This window comes from Terrapene carolina, unplaced genomic scaffold (assembly GCF_002925995.2).
Source record: "Terrapene carolina triunguis isolate 2854851 unplaced genomic scaffold, T_m_triunguis-2.0 Scaffold96, whole genome shotgun sequence".
In the NCBI taxonomy this organism is placed as follows: domain Eukaryota; kingdom Metazoa; phylum Chordata; order Testudines; family Emydidae; genus Terrapene; species Terrapene triunguis.
Window position 1 is genome coordinate 43962845 of NW_020664447.1, and position 9183 is coordinate 43972027.

A 9183-nucleotide genomic window follows, 5' to 3' on the forward strand; every position below is an offset into this window, starting at 1 on the left:
CTTCATCATATGCATGGAGTGGAAAATACAGTAAGCAGGTATAAATATACAGCACATGAAAAGATGGGAGTTGCCTTACCAAGTGGGGGGTCAGTGCTAACGAGGCCAATTCAGTTAGGGTGGATGTAGCCCATTCCCAACAGTTGACAAAAAGGTGTGAGTAACAACAGAAGGAAAATTATTTTTTGTAGTGACCCAACCACTCCCAGTCTTTATGCAGGCCTAATTTGATGGTGCCACACCATCAGGGGCTCGTTCACCTGCACATCTATCGATGTGATATATGCCATCATGTGCCAGCAATGCCTCTCTGCTATGTACATTGGCCAAACCAGACAATCTCTATGCAAAAGAATAAATAGATACAAATCAGACATCAAGAATTGTAATATTAAAAAACCAGTAGGAGAGCACTTCAATCTCCCTGGACACTCAATAACAGACTTAAAAGTGGCCATTCTTCAACAAAAAAAACCTTCAAAAACAGACTTCAATGAGAAGCTGCAGAACTGGAATTAATTTGCATACTTGACACCATCAAATTAGGCCTGAATAAAGACTGGGTCACTACAAAAATTAATTTTTCTTCTGATACTCTCACCTTCTTGTCAACTGTTGGGAATGGGCCACATCCACTCTAATTGAATTGGCCTTATTAGCACTGACCCCCCACTTGGTAAGGCAACCCCCATCTTTTCATGTGCTGTATATTTATACCTGCTTACTGTATTTTCCACTCCCTGCATCTGATGAAGTGGGTTATAGTCCATGAAAGCTTATGCCCAAATAAATTTTAGTCTCTAAGGTGCCACAAGGACTCCTCATTTTTACTGATGTTTTTTCTTTAACAAAGGAACCAGGGTTCTATCCACCCTAAACCTAAGGATCTTAATCTACTTCTTTGATGTCCAGGGGGATTTTGCTATTGACTCCAAAGGGAGCAGGATTTGGTCACTACTTAACAGCTCATCTTCTTCAGGAAATAATGGATTGTTATCTAGAGTTGTTCCCTTCCTTTGCCCAACCATATGGTTCTGTTGCCTCCAGATAAGTAGGGAGGGTAGGGCAGGGCCGGCGCAACCCATTAGGTGACCTAGGCGGACAGCTAGGGCGCTACAATTTGGGGGGCGGTGACCGCGGTGGTATTTCGGCGGCGGGACCTTCCGCCACCTCTGTGGGGGGCGGCATTTCGGGGCGGGACCTTCCGCCACCTAGAGTGGCAGAAAAGCTGGCGGCGCTCCTGGGGTAGGGCTACTATCAGCCTCCCTTAAATTTCTACAGTATAGTTTAGCAGCACATGCACTTCATCTGTGCACTGTTTGCCACCCATTCTGTCTAGGCAAGGCCCACTTCAGTATGTACTTCTGTTGAGAAAATCCTTCCCTCAAAGTGCTTATTACAGTCTGAGCACAGTTAGAAATACTATATGTGGATGGGTTAGGGAAGTATTTTCAATTAGCAAGGCCTAAATCTGGTGGGGGGAGGGGCAATTCTTGAATGATTTAATTGGTGGTTTGCCTGAGTGAAGGGGTGCGATTTCAGTTTTCAGCTCCTTTTCTATATACTCAAACACTAGTGAAGTGTCTCTAACAATTTAGAGAACAGTTGGCTTTCTCCTAAAGTTACTTCTAGTTTAATGGGCAACAGTCAAGACAACTTGAGTTTCAGCTGACAGCACCTACCGTGTTTGAAGTCTGTCTCCCTTTCCAGGATCACTAAATTGCTTCTGACCCTGACATTCTTGACTTGAGAGAGGAGAGAATTTATTTCTGTATCTCTCCCTCCTGCCTCTTCAAACCTCTCTCTTGTAACCTAAACCTTACCTGGATCCAGTGAGCCTGGTGCTAGTGGGTGTTAGTCTTACTCTGTTTCCTGCAATTCATGAAAGCTGAGCCAGTAATTACAAAGTGACTGCCCAAGGTTAGTTGCAAACTGCCATAGCTAGGATAAGGTGGAGGTAGACAAGGGAATGGACTTCCAACAGAAAGAGCTGACATTGGAAATGGATGTGGGACTGAAGGCTTCTCCCAAGGTGCTGATCGTCTCTGCTAGCAGTGGACTTCTGCGTAACTTACTGCTACTGTTTCGTTGGTTTCTGTGGGTATTATATTCTATTCCAATTTCCCCATTGTACCAAGTCTGCCTGTCTTCTGCTGCCAACTGAAGCTTAGCTTAATACTTGTCATACTGTCAGTGTTTTTGGAGGCTGGAATTCTTGTTGGGAGATTGGCCCTTGAGTGAAATGTTCTGTTTAGCCTTTCCTTTTTAAGCTTTGCCTATATCCACAGCGGGATGGGGAAGAGGAACCCCAACCTCTGTGACGAAGGGTCACTTGTGAAGTTTTGTTTACTTTCACAGTCGACTAGGAATAACTAGCTGCCTTTGCTCCTTCGGGCTTGAACCGAGGTTGAATAAAAGCCATCTGAGATGTGACCAGATTTAGACACCTTGAGGCCACTTCATACCAGTGTAATTTCATTGCAGTCAGTGAAGTGATACTATAGATGAATTTGGTTCATGGAGAGAGGAGGAAGGTTGCCCCTTCCCTTTGGGAAATTACAGGTTCTGAATTCTAATAAACTAGCTGGAGGTAAAACAAAGACTCTCTAGGCAGTTGCTGCAACCTGATGTCTAAACTCTGCAAAGTCACTTTTGATTCACTTTAACCCTTCCTTTGATCCTCAGTAGCACCTACTATGCTTTCCAGTGAAGCTATAGAAGTGGTAATATTGGAACATATCAGGTACATTCAAGGGGTGGTTTTACTAACCGCCCTACTTCGGTGAAAGGGAAGGCTCATATTAATTACTATGAGCAACCTTGACAGGATATAATGCCCTTGATTTTTGCAATGCCCATTCACACTAATGGGAGTTCTGCATGTGGGTCAAGTCCTACAGAGTATTAAGAGTTGGCAGCAAAGCTATTCATAGTCATTCCAAATAATATTGTTTTTAAATTGGCATTTATGGTCATTTTAAAAAAAACAACAACCCAACACCTCCCTGTTGCTTTTGATTTGTTTCAGAAAAAAAAAATACCTCAAGGAAATGGTGAGAGATTGTTCAAGATCTCTTACAGTTCCTAAAAAGCTCTTATGATCATTGTTTCTTTGGTTTGTACATGTTCACACAGGTAGTACACAACTTAGTTCTTACCCATAAGGAAAAGCAGAAAAAGACCAAACACATCAAATGCACTGGAATGTAATTGTGTGTATGCGCGCGTGTGTGTGTCTGTCTGTGTGTTTACGTAAAAAGGCAGTCTGACATCTCCCGCCCCCCCCTTCTTTCTTCCACACCTCGCACCCCCTTCCCCCACAGAAGGGAGGGTCTCTTCCTATGAATCCCATGCTGGAAGTTGGTTTCTGGGAAGTGAATTAAGACTGTAGAGTTTTTTTAAAAGCCATTTTCCAGTTCTGTCTTCAGACTATTTGCTGCCTTTGGGGAATGGAGGGAGGGTGTGGGAAGTGTAGATTTTTAAACTGTTTTAAATTTTATTATGAAGATTTTGCATGTACAAAGTTATCTTTAAAAATCAAGTGGAGTCTCCCTGATGTGTGGATTCAGCCCCAGGAGAGCATCGCCACAGACTCCTCAGCTCCAGGGAGACAACTTTAGGCCTGCACCCCTCAGAAGACCACTCCAGTTTGGTCAAACTACTCTGTGAAGAAAAGTTGAGGGTAGAAAGGGGATGTAACACTTCTCCCTTCTCACTGATGTGTTGTAGTCACATGATGTAAGAAGACAAACATGGCCAAGATCTTACTAAATGGATGCTAGTGGGGGATTTTCAAAGGCACCTAAGAGAGTTAGGTGCTTTTGAAAATCCTGACACTAAATATGGACTTTTGGTGCCCAAAGTTGGACTACTTTAAAAAAAAAACAAAAAACAAACAAACAAACAAAAAAAAAAACCCTCCCCTCCCAACTTGGGCGCTATCTCTTTTCCAAATCCTCTTCCTTTCCTTTTGTGGTATCAGAAATGTATTCAGATCTCCTCTGCATTTCTCTCTAAAGATCCATAGATGAGCATATTTTGATGTGCAGCTTCATCTCCCCCTGGACTTTTCTACTCTTGTCGGAGATGTTTCATTTTTAAACTTTGGAGTAATTAATTGCCTCCAGTGGCTGCCTTGGAGAATCAAAGGGATGAGGGGGAGAGAGGTTCTCAATGTATTGTTAAAAATACTCTTACACTTTCATGGAGAGTGTCCCTACTGAATGAATCTTATGTTCTCCCAGCTGAAGAAGTACAGCCGATGCTCTCCTGTGAAATCTTTGTCTAGACTAGTCCTGAAGTGCACACGCCCTCTCTGCCATGGACTGAGACCCAGTGAGAATGTAGCATTTTGTTTATCTTGGCTGTGTGCCTCCAGGACTCCTGCTTGTAGTGATGACGACTGGGAGGAGCTCCTTTTTTGTATCTGTGCAGTATATTTGCTTTGTGCTTTCTCTCTGGTGCTTTTTAATACTTGGAATTTTTTTCTAATAACTGGTACAATTTTTAATAAAATTGTTAAATGCTATGTATTCTGTTCTTTTGCTTTTTGTATGGTTTAATGGCTGTATGACACTCCATTCTAGTGACCTGAACCTTCGCAAACTGACCAACAGTTCTGTAATTTAGTAAAATAATATGGAAGTATAACTTCGGTTGGTAAACTCTGTAAATGGCTGGTAGATCCACGTGTATACTCTCTCTTACCTAGCCTTTACCAACCTGTGCAGCTAAATCAAGATTTTCCTTTAATATTCTGTCTCTGTACAGGAAAAAAAACAAGTATTTCCCAGCCCACTGGTGACTGAATTATCAAATACATAAAATATGAAGCTTTTGAGGCTGTATTCTCACCATAGTATACTGGGCTTTACAAGGTTGTTGCTAATTGGAGCTGCACGGCTAAACTTTCCACTTCCATCTACAAAGTTGAAAATTGTATCTTAACACAGGTAGCAATGCACTGCCTCCAGACTCTTAAAATGTGGCTTCTGGCGGCTGTTTACCTGCACTTCCTATGCAAGCACCTTCAAAGTTGATCAGCTGCAGGCTTTTATTGATGATGAATGCAATTACATTTGTTAATCAACCAAGGAAGATGCAGGTCTATACTACTACTAATTATATTTTATGCAAATGAGCTGTGGCTCTGGAGGATAAGATGGTGTCACCAGTCCTAGTTGAGCGCCCTCTTTTGGCTACTCCCTAGTCTGCTGTGAGGGAACAGAGCCTCCAGCTGCCTGGGTGTCTGTCTCCAGAGCTTGACTGGAGCTCAGCCACTGCCCCTAGGCCAGGGGTTCTCAAACTGGGGGTCGGGACCCTTCAGGAGATTATTACATGGGGAGTCACGAGCTGTCAGCTTCCACCCCAAACCCCGTTTTGCCTCCAGCATTTATAATGGTGTTAAATATATTTAAAAGTGTTTTTAATTCATAAGGGGAGGGGGGTCGCACTCAGAGGCTTGCTATGTGAAAGGGGTCATCAGTACAAAAGTTTGAGACTCATTGCCCTAGGCACATACTTGAGGTACAGGCCCTTTCTCTAGTACCCCAACTTGAGAGCTAGAACACTGGTGTCCAGTTGCCTAGAGTGCTGACCCTTCAGACTCTTCTGCAGCTTGTGCACCTGCTTCTGGAAGGCCACCAAAAGTGAGTGTCTTCTGGGTTATCATTTAACTCTCTCGGGAGACACGTGGTAGTTGTGAAGCATACAACACACACAGACACTTTGACCAGAATCTAACACATTATTACTTCTTTACTTAATCACCTGAGAAATATACAGAATATAGATCATTTAGAAAACAGACATTCTAAATGCAATGCTCCTCACTACTTCACCCTTCCCTTGGGGGACCAGCTGTGTTCAGGTTGTAGGAGAGACTGTCTCATCAGGCCCCTACATATTGTTGAGTTGCTTCTCACTCCTCTTAAACAGGAGAAAAATGGCCATTGAGTAAAGCAGCTCCTGCACTCTTACAACTTTTTAGCCCCCTTTATCAGATGTCCTGCTCAGCCTCCCCAGGTGATCACAGACCCCTGCCAGGTGGCTTTGTTGCCAAGGTGACCTTCCCCTGACAAATCACTTCTCTAACATAAACAACGAGGAGTCCTTGTGGCACCTTAGAGACTAACAAATTTATTTGGGCATAAGCTTTTGTGGGCTAGAACCCACTTCATCAGATGCATGAAGTGAAAAATACAGGAGCAGGTATAAATACATGAAAGGATGGGGGTTACGTTTAGGTTTTGTAATGACCCAACCACTCCCAGTCTTTATTCAGGCCTAATCTGATGTCAGACTTGCGTCCATTTATTTTTTTGCATAGACTGTCTGGTTTGGCCAATGTACATGGCAGAGGGGCATTGCTGGCACATGATGGCATATATCACGTTGGTAGATATGCAGGTGAATGGGCCCCAGATGGTGTGGCTGATGAGGTTAGGTCTTATGATGGTGTAACAGAACGCCACTAGCCGTCACCTACAGCCCCCAACTAAAACCTCTCCAGCGCATCATCAATGATCTACAACCTATCCTGAAGATCGATCCCTCACTCTCACAGACCTTGGGAGACAGGCCAGTCCTCGCCTACAGACAGCCCCCCAACCTGAAGCAAATACTCACCAACAACTACACATCACACAACAAAAACACCAACCCAGGAACCAAACCCTGCTACAAACCCCAGTGCCAACTCTGTCCACATATCTATTCAAGGGACACCATCATAGGACCTAACCACACCATCCGGGGCTCGTTCACCTGCACATCTACCAATGTGATATATGCCATCATGTGCCAGCAATGCCCCTCTGCCATGTACATTGGCCAAACCGGACAGTCTACGCAAAAGAATAAATGGACACAAATCTGACATCAGGAATCATAACATTCAAAAACCAGTAGAACACTTCAATCTCTCTGGTCACTCAATAACAGACCTAAAAGTGGCAATTCTTCAACAAAAAAAACTTCAAAAACAGACTCCAACGTGAAGTTGCAGAACTGGAATTAATTTGCAAACTGAATACCATCAGATTAGGCCTGAATAAAGACTGGGAGTGGTTGGGTCATTACAAAACCTAAACTTAATTTCCCCTCTACTAATTTCTCCCTACTGTTACTCACACCTTCTTGTCAACTGTCTGTAATGGGCCACTCTCTTACCACTTCAAAAGTTATTTTTCCTCCCTTGGTATCCTGCTGTTAATTGATTTATCTCGTTAGACTCACCTCACACTTGGTAAAGCAATCCCCATCCTTTCATGTATTTATACCTGCTCCTGTATTTTTCTCTTCATGCATCTGATGAAGCCCATGAAAGCTTATGCCCAAATAAATGTGTTAGTCTCTAAGGTGCCACGAGGTCTCCTCGTTGTTTTTGCTGATACAGACTAACACCGCTACCCCTCTGAAACCTTCTCTAGCATAGAAACCAGCCCTTTGTCCTTTCTGAGTAGGGGACCAGCATGGTTTAACAACCCTATCTTGCTAGGCCTTTGCCACTACCGCTGTTGGAATTTTGGTTCAACATGGAGGTGAAAAGGCAATAGAAGACAAAGGACCACTTTTAAAATGGAGTTTTCAGCTTGGTAAAGATACATACAGCATTCATAATCTCACAGCATTCATGAATTGTACAGATTCCCCAAGTCATCCCAGACAGTAATGCATCCCCTCCAGTTGCAAAGTCAAATTCCTGATTTCGCTGCGCTAGTAAATGCACACTTATACTTAGGACCCTGATGTGTACCCCTTTGTGGAATTCAATTTTATTGAGTTCCTGTAAATGACTGGAGAAAATATTTCCATTGAATAATGGTAACCAGTCCAGGCAGGACAATGTATGTGTTTAATAATTTTAATATACTTCATTAAAGCAATGTTACTAGTGAGATTTTCATCTCCAAAAGGCTTAGGAAACTGAGTTAATGTTCCCACTCCAATGTTAAGTTGCCTTGTTTTGGTGTATGCATTACAATAGGGCCTTTCATTCCACGAACACATGATGTATGCAGTAATATGAAAAGCAACATGCACATCTAAAATTATAGAAAAAAGTACAATTTCTTTTCATTGTATTAGATTTGCTGAGAAATGTGTCCCCTGCCCAGTGTCATGTGATTATGAAAGAGCTTATTGTAATACACTCGTACAAGGGGACAGAGGTAAGATTGATGCAGCTGGGGGAATTAACTCTGAATTTCCTGACTCTTGTATGATTAAAATCTCAATTTTTTCATAATTTTTTTATTAAAATAAAATGTGGCCTTTAAAAACTAACTGTATGGTCTTAGCACTGACACGTAGCTGGAACAGCTGAAAGAGCTTTTACCTAACAGGAAACATAGGCTGGTGCACAAATGGCTGGAACACAATCCTTCCTTGGAGATCTCCCAAAGGACTAAACCCAGCCTTGCTTAAGTTATGAAATTAGATGCTATCACAGCCTGTAGTCATATGAGTGCAGCCAAGTGAGTTTTTTTTAAATTGTATACATTAGAACCTGGAGTGAAGAGAGATGATGGGATCGAGCATCAAAATCAAATCCAACATGCTCTTACACATTGGAATACTCCCACTAGGCTCAACAACAAGGTGGCGATTTCCTCCTCAGAGCCTGACTAGACTCAAACGTGCATACTAATCAAAATTAGATAGGAGCAGAGTCCCTCACACAGTCTGCTTCCAGCCACTGTCCCTTCCTTGTAACGTGGTGAGGCAATCATGATGTGTTCTTCTTAGGACGTATTTGCACCATAGTAACAGCTTTAAGAAAATGTATTTTAGTTTCATACCATTAACTTTAAATGGTACGCTTTAGTGACGAGATAAATAGTTTAAGTTGGGTTAGTGCTGCAGGAAAGTGTTTATTAAGAAGTGTTCAGCCTACCTTTGAAATAAAATAAAATTATAATAAATGCACTGTTCTGATGCTCAAAGTTCTTCTCGCCTTACACAACCAGATACATAAAGCACTAAATTCCAGTGCCTCTTTTTGCTGAAGTCAAGGTGAAGAAGCTACTGCACTTAGTGGACTATGATTAAACATCCAGAAAATTTCAAAATTAAATACCTTGATATATGGCAAAAATACCGGTCCTTGCTGAGCATGATGTATATGAACACTGCCCAAAGCAAGCTTCTGTCTGCTTACACATCTGAATCATTCAGAAATAG